The sequence below is a fragment of the Ostrinia nubilalis genome, chromosome 11 (genome assembly GCF_963855985.1).
Source record: "Ostrinia nubilalis chromosome 11, ilOstNubi1.1, whole genome shotgun sequence".
NCBI lineage: Eukaryota > Metazoa > Arthropoda > Insecta > Lepidoptera > Crambidae > Ostrinia > Ostrinia nubilalis.
Window position 1 is genome coordinate 13,489,449 of NC_087098.1, and position 14,159 is coordinate 13,503,607.

The window sequence follows — 14,159 nt, forward strand, 5'->3', positions numbered from 1 at the left end:
AAAGGAAACTTATTAATGATTCCAGTAAAACTCCCGGCAATTCGTTACGACAATAAATAACGCACCGACTGCCTCGAACTTGCCTCTTTCAATCTTTGCCTCAGATTGCTGTGTATTCTGAGAAATTAATTGATGTACATTTGTTTACTCCGTCAATGGAGTTTCGATTGACTCAATAAGTTTTTAGCACGTAGCGTTTTGAGATTTAAATCAGCTTTGCAAATTATGTTTCCAGTTCACATTTAATTTTGTGAAGCTTTTACATTATTAATGGGGCAACAAGTTTTACTCGTAATTCGTGGAAATAATGAGTGGATTTTATTGGGTTTTGGTTTCATAGAAACGTGTTTTAGAACTTAATATCGTATCGTAACAAACATAACTCTGGTGTCAGCATTTATGAGCTTTGAAAATAAATCGACGGTTAAACATAGCTTCGAGCCACAGAATAATATTTGGATTAAGTGGAATTAGTTCTGTCTTAAGAACCAAACACAATAATATGATTTTGTAGGTTTATTCAATTTCTATTAGGTAGGTGGTACATTGCTTAGGTAGGTACTGTTCTCTTATCATATTTTTTGATATTTTAATTCTAATGTCATTATTTATTACTCCAGCCTTTAGCAAACATTATTTATTTACAAAGGCCGTAAAACTGAGCTAAAAACTTCTGCTCTAAAAGCGTCCTAAAATCCTAAACACAAAATGGTACAAAATCGAAATCGTTCCAGAGTTTTAAACTAATGCCTGTTCCCGTAAGCCATTTAGTTAAAACTAGCAAATCCTGAAACTTTTCCCCACTTAGACAACGCATTTAGAGCTACATAAAAAACCTGGTGAAACTTTAGTGAGGCCCTTTAATAGAGGTTGCTACTAAAAACGTCCCACATGAGCCCGCCCCTACTTTTACAAGTTTAAAACGTAGTTAGGCTGACGATCTACTGGATCTATAATTTATTATGGACGCGAAATTTTAAGTGAACTAAAAACTGTTTAATGTGACTTTGGTTTATTTAGATTATGATAAAATTCTAAACGGTAACTATGACGATAGCCGGTGCTTTTTGTATGGAGTTTTAGAGATTTTTGACGTTTGTCAAAGTTAAAATAAGATGGTGCAACCCAGCCTAAGAGTCAAAAGCTCTCTTTATTGTTAAGGATTTATGAATTAAATGTTCAACTTATTATAGTAGCTCGGCGAGCGAAAGATCCTGGGATAAGTTATCGCCTAAGGCAGTCGATTTTTTAAGATTAAAATTAGTTTGAGATAGAATAGAGGCTTATATTTGGTCCATTCGAGGTAAAAATTAACGTTAAATCTTTTGTCGTTTTTCTCATTTATCTTGGCCATCATTCATAAGTCAAAGAAAACCCTGTTATGTAAGTATTTCATAATCATTTCTCTCGCATTCCATTTCAATTTATCGCACACGATATTTCAAGCATCGCTTCATAACTGTGCCATTAAAACCGCCCCCTAACTTTAAGTTATGACGTCAGCAAAAACACGTCGTGTGCATTACATTAATGGACATTTAATGTCCCCCCCAATTCTGATTATGTTACCGTCAACGTGTCCTCGGGGCGCCATTATGGTTGTACGCCGTAATTGAGTTCGTGTATATGAACTATGCGGGATTGACTGCACTAGAATGGACAATTTAATGGTGATTAGAGGTATTTTATGAAATGAATACACTTTTTAGAGCTTTTTTATTTAGAGTCGTCGTTGAAAGGGGAATTAAGAGTTATTTTTTTGAGGATTCCGTCTACTGGGACCGCGGGCCCAGTCGCTGGATCCATAAAATTTAAATATTTTTCTTCCATATTTCAAGCCAAAATCGGTAAAGTACTAAAATTAATGAGTGGTCCCAGTCGCCGGAAGAAAATTATTTAATTTTTACGAATCCGGCGATTGGGACCGCGGTCCTAGTTAATTGCGGTCCCAGTCACCGGAAACCTCATTTTTTATGAGCGTGTATATTTCACCATTATTATGGTTTTTATTAACCTTGTTTAAGGATCTTCATTAGTAATGAATGACTAAAGAAAATAATCTACGATTACCAATCTGAATCTAGACCTACCTTTTAGTTGATGATATGAAAATGATACTATCAAAATATCACACGTAAGCATAATATAAAAGTTCGACAGAACAGCTCATGCATATTATATTCTACGTTAATGTTTACTCAACGATGTCTCGCGGATACCGAATATTGAGATGTTAATAACATATCCCGTGTTTTATGTTACAGAAATGTAATAAAGGGAAAGGGAAAAGATTTTGTAAAATATTTGATGGTTATATAACACGGGCGAAATCCGTCTGTTATGACGGAGTTGCAAAGTACGGGCTTTTATGTCTCCATTACTATGAATCACTTTCGCAAGGTTGTTTTATTAAATTCTTACTGTTCACGACACCTTTAAACCCATTTGGGAATTTCATCTTGAAAATAAACGTTGATTTAGTCGACATTTGAAGGAACAATATTGAACAGTGTGAACCGGGGTCCTTATTTGCAATGGGACTGAGCATATCTAGTACAAAATTATCTATTTGTTAAAATTTGTGGTTGGTACAAGAGTATTTCTCAAAAAAAATGTACATTTTGAAAAAAAAAAGTGTGCTTTGAAACAGTTCAAAAGTTTTATATTTATAAATCACTAGCGGCCGCCCGCGACTTCGTACGCGTGGACCTCGTTTTACTTCATTACAGATGGAGTTTCGTAAAATCCGCTCTTAGCATCTATAGCGCATACATTTAAAATTTCAACTCTCTTACTTTAAACACATAGGACTTTCATAATATAAACTTCCAACCCTTCTTTTATCTCCTTAGCCCCCGTAGTTGATTTCTAATGATACATTTTCAGTATATGTACCACCACCACCACCACCATTTCAGCCATAGGACGTCCACTGCTGAACATAGGCGTCCCCCAATGCTTTCCATGTTGATCGATTGGAAGCGGCCTGCGTCCAGCGCTTCCGTGCTACCTTTACGATGTCGTCGGTCCACCTTGTAGGTGGAAGTCTCACGCTACGTTTTCCGGAACGCGGCCTCCATTCCAGAACCATTCTGTCCCATCGGCCATCAGTTCTGCGTACTATGTGCCCTGCCCATTGCCACTTCAGCTTGCTAATCCGTCGGGCTATGTCAGCGACTTTGGTTCGTTTAGCATAGCCCTCTCCATAGCACGCTGTGCAACTGAGCTTCTGTATAAGGCCTATAGTGAGAGGCCACGTTTCCGAGCCATAAGTTATCACTGGTAACACACATTGGTTATACACTCTAATCTTCAGGCATTGAGGTATTTTGGACGAAAAGATGTTGCATAGTTTCTCGAACACTGCCCAGCCGAGTTGGATTCGACGATTGACCTCCTTCTCGAAATTGGACCTACCTAGCTGTATCGTTTGTCCGAGGTAGACATACCTACTTGTCGACAATCTCGAGAATTGAGCTCCCAACTGAAACTGGGTAGGGCGCAACATGGACATTCGACATAAGCTTCGTTTTGTCCATGTTCATCCTCAGGCCTACCTGTTGGGAAAATCGATTAAGGTCTTCGAGCATTGTTCCAAGATCTTCCAACGATTCTGCCATGACCACAATATCGTCGGCAAACCGATGTGTACACAGTACCACAGTGTACCGAACAGTATATGTACACCTCCACAATATCTAGAGATCATAGTGAGCATACATTTTAACTTTCAAGTCTCTTACTTTAAAAACCGAGGACTGCAATACAAACTTCGAGCCCCCTTTTTAACTCCCATAAGGGTTGAATTTTGCAAAATTTCGTCTTAGTGACTACCTACGTTCTAAAAGGAGGTGTATTCCACTTTGATCACCTGGCTTTGATCAGCCAGGTGATCAAAGTGGACTTACAATGTACAGGTGGACAGCGACAATTTAGTGTCCTTTGAATTTATTCTGTGCCTTTGATCACCCACGGATACGATGTCCTGGGTGAGCCAAGTGGACTCTAGTTAAATTATTATTTTAGTGTCCTTTGATCATCTACAAACAAATCACACCTCCTCTGAATAGTCACATGTCCAATTGTTGTACTACATATTTTGTTTTGTAACATTTTTGATATTTTCTAAAAACCGCAATAAACAAATTGGACATGTATGTGACAATTCAGAGGTATGATTTATTTATAGGTGATCAAAGAACACTAAAAAAACAATTTAACTGGAGTCCACTTTGATCATCTTGGTGATCAAAGCCAGGTGGAATAGACCATTAACCCCTATGAGAACTCTTTTGAGACTTGTAGTTTCTGAGACTGCGTGATGAGTCAGTGAGTCACTTAGTCATTCAATGACCTTTCTTTCTACTAAAAATTATACGTACGTACCTATAGTAATTATCATTAAAATCAAATAAGTAAGTACCTACCAACCTAAGTACCTAATTAAAATAATACATTACATACAGAAAATAAAAACGAAGTAATTCTTATCCTATTTAACTAAAATCGCCCACGCGCCCATCCCATTTGTCCGCCGCTGAACCGTACCCTAATATTCATCTCGGTAGATGGCGGCACATAGTAAGAATTTGCAAGGAAGTTTGTAAAAAGTCACTAATTAACACTTTGATTTGCTCGTTTAAACACAGTGAATGATTCAAATAGGTACATACAGTGAATGGTTCAATTACATAAAATATCTTTATTTATTAAATTTTCAATATTATTTACGAACAGCGCTATTCATAGTACATGTAATATTTAGTTACTAATTTAATAATGATGTCGATAGATGGCGTTTGACAGCTTTGCCTTCATGAATATTTACGTACCTCAAAAATGTTTGTCAGGCGCAAGAAGATTTTAACCAATGACGATAGATGGCGCTTTTCCACGTCTTATGAAAATCCCAAATATTTTACGGGACCCTATTATTTTCCAAAATAAAATTTAGCCTATGTTACTCGTGAGTTATGTAGCTTTCGAATGGTGAAAGAATTTTTAAAATCGGTCCAGTAGTTTTTGAGCCTATCCATTACAACTAAACAAACAAACAAACAAACAAACAAAGTTTTCCTCTTTATAATATTAGTGTAGATCACACAAAAAAAACACACACACAATTTTGAAGTAAGAATATTAATCTTTAAGATAACGAAGAATTATAGCTATAATCCTACTTATTACCAAATATTTAGATATTTTAAAAATAGTCCTTTTTTACCTTTCATACAAAAACCTGTTTGCCACCCTAGCTTTTTCATGTATTTTTGTTTCATAAAATGCGATACGTAACTAAATTATTGTAAATTTCTTTGTATTATCGTTCTACAGTAATCGCAGTTTCTGTATCAAATTGATTTTCTATGGGGTGTCATAATGAATTGGCAATTTAAAGCAAAAAAACAAAATGAGTCGCTCTCATTTACTATTTCGTTATTTACTCTTTAGTTACGATTTATTTCTACTTTCCCATGGTTTCTGAACAATTCCGTATTTATTTTACACGGACAACAATAGCTGCACTCTGAATGGCTGTTGGCCTGACGTCTCCGCCATTACATCTATCGCGAAAATTAGTAAAAACGTGTGTGTTTTGTGGGATTACTTTTTCGTAACAGGCAGTAAAATCAGCGATTTTATATAGAACGGTAAGTCTTCATTTAACCATTTTTTGTAATACGTGTGGTACGAACATTGAGTAAGCTTTTATATTTTGCTGTAACAAATTTTATCAAAAAAATACTTGTTTCTGATCTCATTTTGTCTAATATTTCGTTACGTTTTTTACGAATTTCGTTACGTTACGAAAAAGTACAACATAATGCTGAGTGTATACTGTTATTACCTGACTAAGCATAGTAATATTCACTACTTAATTTATTTCAAAAAATATAGAGCGTTAATAACAAAAGGATTGGATACTATCTGCTTTACAGAAGTGCCACCAGCAAAAAATTATCAAATCATTTAGATTACGTTTTTATGTGATTACTTCTTTTGTTTTTTTAGGAATGCCGCCAAAAACCAATGCTGAAAGGCAAAAAGCTTACAGAGAACGACTCAAAATGGATAAACATGATGGAACAAAAATATTTTTATTAAAATAGTATGAATGATTACTCCCTTATTTTATTTCTAACCCCTTAATATTACCCCGTATTTGGGTGCATACTTACAAATATTTCGAATTGAATAAATGAAGAGCATTCACAATATTTCGGCAATGTATAACAAGCCTTATGGCCTTACTATTTCGTTACTACCGTTTCGTTACGTACATTTTTTTTGAGAAATACTCACAAGTAGTTGGTACATTTTCAGACAATGGCAAAGTTCATTGCTTGACGTAACTTCTTCCAAGGAGCACAATTAATTTCTGTTCAGCAAGTGCCAGTCACATTGAAATGATCAACACAGTTGGGGAGCATCCTGTAAAACGTTTGCTAAATACAGTCACTGAACTAAAACAACTTGCTCACTAGGTTGAGAACTGACGGCCGATGGGGCAGCAAGGTTCTGAAGTGGAGGCCACGTACCGAAAAGCGCAGCATAGGACGTCCACCCATATGGTGGACCGACGTCCTCATAAAGGTAGCGGGAAGGCGCTGGATGCAGGCCGCCACCAACCGGCCATTGTGGAAATCATTGGGGGAGGTCTATGTTCAGCAATGGACGTCCTATGGCTGAAATGATGATGATAGGTTCATAATTAACAAAACAAGAAGTCAGTCGATTGTAAGCGACCGAGGAGAGCATAGGTGTTTCATTCATTCATTAAAATCTGCAGTGAACTTCTAGATATTTTTGTTTTAATTTGAATACTTAACTATTTTAGGAAAACCGGCGCATGTAAGCTTTTTATTCTGAATTCTATTAGTTTCTACTGTCTACCTTAAAATCAAAATCCCTACCATCGACTGAGGGTACTCGATCCTCATTCACTGTGTCCTCGTTTTGAATTTCAAATGTCAGCGAAGAATTAATTCGTCCATAACAAGTCGTAATTAAATAGGAAATAATTTCGGACCACTCAGACATTCAAATGTTGATTGTTTTGAAAAACGGGCAAATTGGATCGTTTTACTGGAGTTTTTAGAGTTATGCAATATTCGGTGTTCCAATTTAACTAAACTTTGGCAGTTCATTATTTTCAATTGCTATTTGTTTTTTTTTTCAACTGGCATGTGAATGGAATGGAATTTTCAAATGACAATTACGTATTTTACATACCTAGTAGGTACGCTGAGGATTTTGTTCACAATTTCAGGGATATATTGCCCTGCTTACGTACTCGATATCATTTTCATACCAGTAAAAGTATCATAAGACTAACAAATCATTTCCGGGATTAGCCAAAATGTAACAAAAAAAATTTTTTGACATATTTTTCCGTTTACACATGTTCACCTTTAGTAAAAAGCGTTATTGTCTTAGTATAGTAGAAGTGTATATATTACGTAACATAAATTTATATTACATCTTTGTTATTATTCTGAATGTTCCTAACTTAACCACTAGGCAAGTAATTTCAAATATGTAGGTATTCACCATTAAAAATTACATTTATTTAATTCTGATATTTACAAGCACAGATTACAGAAACTAAAGGGAGATGTGACAAGGGGCCGGGGCCGGAGTCGCAGCAATATGCCCAAAAACAGAACACATTTCTCGTGACAGCAATGTAGACAGCAGCGACGTCATATATGTAAACAGTTTACATTGATTACGTAGTAGTGCCGTGCGGGGACGGCCGTAAAAGAATACTTTTCCCCACCGCCGACAGGAGGCGTGTCGTAAGAGGCGACAAAACCCCTGTAGCACCAGACGGGCAGCAGCGTCTGCGTGCGAAACCAAACAAAAAACTGCGATCGCCAACCCGCCTGCCAAGCGTGGCGATTAGGGCAAAACCCTCCAGAATGGTTGTACACACAATAAAACGGCCCCTAGTCCCCGGCGGCCCCACTATCAAATCAAATCAAATCAAATCAAATCATTTATTTTGCGAAAATGGGTTTACATCAGTAGGTGTTACAGTTTTTCAAGTAGGTATCTCCATCTTCCACCTTTAGGCATGCAAAATTATTACTGTCCCGGACCACGGTAGCGGTCACGGTAACGGTGGGGCAAGGGGTGCGAAGAATCCCCGGGGGATGCCAAGCTACCAACACCGACGACCTCTGGCCCTGGCAACCTTCAACGCTCGCACACTGCGTACAGACGTGAAGCTAGTGGAACTCGAGGAAGAATTGAGCAGGTTACGGTGGGATATCGTAGGATTATGTGAAGTCCGAAGAGAGGGGGAGGACACCATAATCCTCAAATCCGGAAACCTGCTCTATTTCCGGGAGGGCGACCAGCAGTCCCAGGGTGGTGTCGGGTTTATCGTCCACAAGTCCCTTATCAACAACGTGGTACAGATCGAGAGTGTTTCGGCGAGGGTAGCATACCTTATACTCAGAATCACCAAACGGTATTCGCTGAAGGTCATACAGGTATACGCACCGACCACGGAACACCCCGACGACGAAGTGGAGACTATGTATGAGGATATTTCCAGAGCCATACATAGCTCCCGGTCCCATTTTACCGTTGTGATGGGGGACTTCAACGTGAAGCTGGGAATACGAAGCGATAATGAGCTGAAAGTGGGGCAATTTGGGTACGGAGAGAGGAACGCACGTGGCCAACTGCTGGCTGGCTTTATGGAGAAGGAGGGCCTCTTTATGATGAACTCCTTCTTCAGGAAGCCAAAACAGCGAAAGTGGACATGGCTGCATCCCAATGGCGCTACAAAAAATGAGATCGACTTCATCTTGTCGACGAAGAAGCATATATTCAATGATGTCTCTGTGATCAACTCGGTCAAAACAGGAAGCGATCACCGAATGGTAAGAGGCACATTGAATATCAGACCCAAGCTCGAGAGATGTCGACTGATGAAGTCTACGCTCCGCCCAGCGCCCATCCAACTCCAAAACCCCGAAAGCTTTCAGCTCGAACTGCAAAATCGTTTCGAATGCCTAGGAGACTGCGGAAATGTGGACGAATACAGTGACAGGTTCGTGGAAATTGTCCAAACGACTGGGTCTAAGTTCTTTAAAACCCGTCGTTCAAAAAGAACCAAAAGATCTCTGACTTCACCAATCAACTCATGGAAGAGAGACGGAACTTGGTTCTGCAGTCCTCTGAAGATGCTGCTCAGTATCGGCGTCTTAACAGACAGATCTCCAAGTCTTTGACTCGCGACTTACGCCAATTTAATACAGACCGTATTAAAGAGGCGATCGAGCGAAACAAGGGCTCTAAAGTGTTCGCAAGAGATCTGTCTGTTGGCCAAAGCCAACTGACCAAGCTGAAAACCGAGGATGGCAGAGCCATTTCGTCGGGGCCGGAGATATTGGAAGAGGTTGAGAAGTTCTACGGACAATTATACACGAGTGTACGCACACCTGTCACAAATCTAGCCGAAGACCCAAGAGCTAGATTGATCCGACACTATACCGAAGATATCCCGGACGTCAGTCTGTACGAGATTAGAATGGCTCTCAAACAGCTAAAGAACAACAAGGCACCGGGTGATGATGGAATCACGGCTGAGCTTTTGAAGGCAGGTGGAACGCCGATACTGAAGGCTCTTCAGAAGCTGTTCAATTCCGTCATCCTCGAAGGAAAAACGCCTACGACATGGCACAGAAGTGTGGTGATACTCTTCTTCAAAAAAGGTGACAAAACCTTGTTGAAGAATTATAGACCCATCTCACTTCTGAGCCATGTCTACAAGCTGTTTTCGAGAGTCATTACGAATCGTCTCGCTCGCAGGCTCGACGACTTCCAGCCTCCCGAACAAGCCGGTTTCCGAAAAGGCTTTGGTACCATAGACCACATACATACGCTGCGGCAGATTATACAGAAGACCGAGGAGTATAATCAGCCACTTTGCCTGGCGTTTGTGGATTATGAGAAAGCCTTCGATTCGGTCGAGACCTGGGCAGTGCTACAGTCTCTCCAAAGGTGCCAAATTGACTATCGTTATATCGAAGTGTTAAAAAGTTTATACAAAAACGCCACAATGTCAGTCCGCCTCCAGGATCGGGACTCGAAACCTATCCAGTTGCAGCGAGGGGTAAGACAGGGAGACGTCATATCTCCAAAACTGTTTACCACCGCCCTGGAAGATGTCTTCAAGCTCTTGGACTGGAGCGGATTTGGCATAAATATCAACGGTGAGTACATCACCCACCTTCGATTCGCGGACGATATCGTAGTCATGGCTGAAACCTTGGAAGATCTAGGCACAATGCTCGATGGCCTCAGTAGAGCCTCTCAACAAGTGGGTCTCAAAATGAACATGGACAAGACAAAAATCATGTCTAATGTCCGTGTCGCACCCACTCCTTTGAAGGTTGGAGACTCTACACTCGAAGTTGTTGACAATTATGTATACCTGGGACAAACAGTCCAGTTAGGTAGGGCCAACTTCGAGAAAGAGGTCAATCGTCGAATCCAACTCGGCTGGGCAGCGTTCGGGAAGCTACGCAATATACTCACGTCCGAAATACCGCAGTGTCTCAAGACAAAAGTCTTCGAGCAGTGTGTGCTGCCAGTGTTGATTTATGGATCCGAAACGTGGTCGCTTACTATGGGCCTCATAAGAAGGCTCAAGGTCACCCAAAGGGCGATGGAGCGGGCCATGCTTGGAGTTTCCCTGCGTGATCGAATCAGAAATGAGGAGATCCGCAGGAGAACCAAAGTGACCGACATAGCTCGCAGAATTGCTAAAACCAAGTGGCAGTGGGCGGGGCACATAGCTCGTAGAGACGATGGCCGTTGGGGCAGAAAAGTTCTCGAGTGGCGACCACGGGCTGGAAGACGTAGCGTGGGCAGGCCTCCTACTAGGTGGACCGACGATCTCGTAAAGGTCGCGGGAAGAGCCTGGATGCGGGCAGCGCAGGACCGTGCATTGTGGAAAACCTTGGAGGAGGCCTTTGTCCAGCAGTGGACGTCATTTGGCTGAAACGAACGAACGAACGAACGAACGTAGTACTAAAAATTATTCGAACGTTGAGTAGTGATACCGAAGTGGATAATGAGCACATTATTTTGATTACTTTGTGTGTGAATTTATAATGCGACACTATGTTTCGAACTCAGCGCATTAGTTGGCATCTCTCTACATACATATATCTCTATGTTTACAAGTATCTAACTTATTAGCATATGTAGTGTAGGTAGATACATACATATTTATACTAAGTATGATAATTATTATTGCTATCTTGAACATAATTGATTTGTAAGTGAAACAATTATATGTTGCTCATTGAATTAACCGATTATGAACAACATGTATATGTTACAGGAAATGTATGAAATCCGTCATTGTATACAATTCCTAGGAATTGTGTATAACTCCTAAAATCACCCGGAAATGTGTGATGTAAATTATATTAGACACATTTCCTAGGAAATTTACACATTTCCTAAACAGCAATCGGAAATGTAATTAAGATTTCAATGAATACGCGTGGACATGCGGTGCGAGGGTAGGATATTGCATCATCCGATTACGCGGGGTCTTTATCGAATCGCCAAATTTTTTGTACGCAACAAAATTAATTTTATTGCGGCACTTTTTTTTCTCCGAAACTTAAATAGCGCTCGGCGGCCGCTACCGCGGCAACTGTGTATGTGTAAGGTCGCAAGTCTAACCTAACCTAACCGAGACTTTGTTATCCAGCTACAGGAGTACTAAAACCTTCATGCCAATAATAGTTTAATAAAAGAGATGTTAAAATTAGGGATTTCCAATACTTCAGCGTAATATGCGTGATGCCGAAAGAAAGGTATGCCAATATAGGCAAATGTTTTTTTCGGCCAAAGTATAATAGTGCGAAAACAACTGTCAGGCTAAACAATAATAATTGTGAGCTAAAAGTACCTATCGGCCAATGTGGTTTGGCTAAATAAAATTTTAGGCCTACCGAGGGGCACCCGATCACGCGACCGCGCTAGTGCCGCTTAGTTTTATACATTTCCTAATACAATATTGGAATTCTATAAAATTCCTAGGAAAAGTATACATTTCCTAGGATATGTGCGTATTAAAAAATCTCTGAAGCAATGTTTTATACATTTCCTAAATAGCTTCGGAATTGTATACATTTCATAGGAATAGTATACAATTCCTAGAATCCATACATTTCCTGTAACATATATTACGAGTAGTTGATTACATTAAGTGCTACGAATATAGTGTTACGAGTTTAGTGTAGGATTTCTGAGAATTATATCAAAGATGACAAGTTCTCCTCTATTATTCATTTAAATTAAAAGTATAAACTAATCCAAAATCCAAAAGTATGTATGGCGAGCCTTTAGCTCGTACTTTTTTAAGTCTTTTCGAACTCTACTTACTTGAGTAATCATAGTTTGATTTCAATATTTAGACCTGTCGTAGGAATCTTTTCGTTTCGGAAGGGCAAGGCCGGTACTACGACTGATGTAGGCACTACTACGGGGGACGATGGCAGGCCTGGCTCACTCCGCGCGGTACATCCGATAATTACCTACAGCGAAGCGCCCCGCCGGCGGGTATTATATCGGTCGAGTGTCACGCGCGCGCCCGTCAGGACGCTGGCGTGCGTTGTAGTATGATAATAATTCTATGATCGAAGTATTATCTAAAAATGGACATAAAGAGAAAGAAATATTGTGCGGCATTCGGGTGTTTAAATTCGAAAAGAAATCTACCGGATTTATCTTTTTTTTTCGCTTCCCAAAGATGCTGAAAGGTATGTTGGCCATGTAGGTAATCAATAATTCTTAGGATAATATAGGAACCTAACCTACCATGACTATTGTTCAGAATTCGTTCGTTCGTTTCAGCCAAATGACGTCCACTGCTGGATAAAGGCCTCTCCCAAGGTTTTCCATAATGAATGCATATACTTACCTACATACGTACCTCATTACAAATAAGTAGATTAATTATTTTTTCACTAGACAGCAACTCAACAGCGTAAGAAGAGTTCAGAGGCACGCGATAGAAAGAGACAAAACTTGTAGGTGAATAAAATTGTAGGTACGTAATGCTGTGCAAGCTGAATTCCACTGTATCGCGTCGTAGCAAGACTCGCATTTATTTAAATCGTCTTGCGGAGTAATCCTTCTGTACCTGTACTATTACTTATTCTGTGACGATGGCACAAGAAGCTTTTGTTTTATTTTGCATGATTACGATTCATTCGTTAGTTACAGCCAAACGAGGCCTCCCCCATGGAATTCCACAACGATCGGTCCTGGGCTGTCCGCATCCAGGTACTTCCCGCGACCTTTACCAGATCATTTGTTTATAAGATAACCTAATAAAAATGAATATTCGTATTCACAAACTGATGCAATACCCAGCTGTTTTCTCAATGTTTTGTACGAAATTACTTACAAACGACACAATGGAGCCTCCACCCTGAAAAAGCCTGAAACCTCGCAATTTGTAGCCAACAATAGCATTCCGGTGATGCCTCCAACTTTTTAATTTACGAAAAGCGAAAGAGTTAATCAACTCTCTACCACTTGTTTATTAAAGAAGCGTAAAGGGAAAATTAGAAAAAACGCAATTCTTTCCCCAGCAAATCCGCTAGGCGAATATTACTGGTGAATTAGGGAAACACAGCATCGTTCTTTTTGAAAGGCAGAGGATCTCAATTTTATAAAATAATGTAAAATTTATTTTTTTACAATTATCATAGTTTATTAAAAAGAGGTTGAAAATGGATTACTCTGAATTGGAACTGCCCTCAGAACTAACTAGTTTAAAATATGTTCACCAACAGACATTTCTTGTAGAAAGCTGTACTTTTTGCCACTTACTATTGGAAACAGGCCAGCAAAACAGCCTCATTTCTTATGTTTATGATTGATTTTCAATTGTTATCTTTGATGATCAGTTTTCACAGGCAGTTTGTTTTTATTAAATAGATCCGTTTTTCTGTTACTAGTTCTTTCCAGTTTTTTTTTCCATCAATATTTATAATATTCCGTTGAACTCGAGCCTTGAATAAGTTTGACACCAGCCTACTTACGCGCCAGAAATAGGCCGTATCTAAAAAATTTACGAAAATCTTGTAATTTGAGAAACCGTGGCTTTGATGAAT

The 14,159-nt window shown here is 39.4% G+C and overlaps 1 long non-coding RNA gene across 1 annotated transcript; it reads left to right on the forward strand.

Moving 5' to 3' along the window:
- The first annotated feature begins 5,102 nt into the window (after positions 1 to 5,102).
- Positions 5,103 to 6,122, forward strand: LOC135075906 (uncharacterized). Its single transcript, XR_010258148.1, has 2 exons — positions 5,103 to 5,651; positions 6,013 to 6,122. It is a non-coding gene; the product is annotated as an uncharacterized LOC135075906 (long non-coding RNA).
- Positions 6,123 to 14,159: the final 8,037 nt, after the last annotated feature.